Raw genomic sequence first — 818 nt, forward strand, 5'->3', positions numbered from 1 at the left:
ATGATTTAATATATTATTAATAAATAGTTAGCTATATAAGAAAAAGAAAAACTTTTATGTGAATCCTTATATTTCTCTTTTCTTTTCATTTAAACATTACATAAAGGGGATATATAAATGAACCTATAAATAAATATAAATATATATATATATATATAATATATATATGTAATGGTATATCGTTTATTATGTGAACATATTGCTTATATCTTTATATATATTTTTCAATTTCTTTTCAAAAAAAGGTTCTCTTATTCTTATGACGTATTTCATATATATATATATATATATATATATAAAGTAAATATAAGACTACGTAATTAATATCTTATGTAAATGGTTTAAAAAAAAGAACAATCATTAATATTAAAATTGTAGGTAAAAATTATTTTTGTATAATTTATCTATAATCACATTATTTTTAAATAACAAAATATAATGTGGTGACAAGTGAAACATGAATGATCTCTTTTATGATGAAACAATAGAAAAAATATATTGTTTTATAAAATATTGTTGCAATCGTTTAATATACCGTAAAAAAATAAGTATGATAATAAATAGAATTAAAAAAAATCTTAACATTTTCTTTTCAAAATTAATATATTACCTACATGGTGAATATATATATATATATATACTATTGAATAATATATATGTTAACATATTTTAACTTTTATATATAGAATTGAAGAAGAAATTTTTAAACCATTAAAAATAACAAATGTAATAAAAATAATACATTTTCTTATTTTGTTCTTTTTTTTTTCCAATTTAAAAAAAACAAAAAAATATATATTTACTGATAGAATAATACG

The sequence above is a fragment of the Plasmodium reichenowi genome, chromosome 6, assembly GCF_001601855.1.
Source record: "Plasmodium reichenowi strain SY57 chromosome 6, whole genome shotgun sequence".
Taxonomy (NCBI): Eukaryota; Apicomplexa; class Aconoidasida; order Haemosporida; family Plasmodiidae; genus Plasmodium; species Plasmodium reichenowi.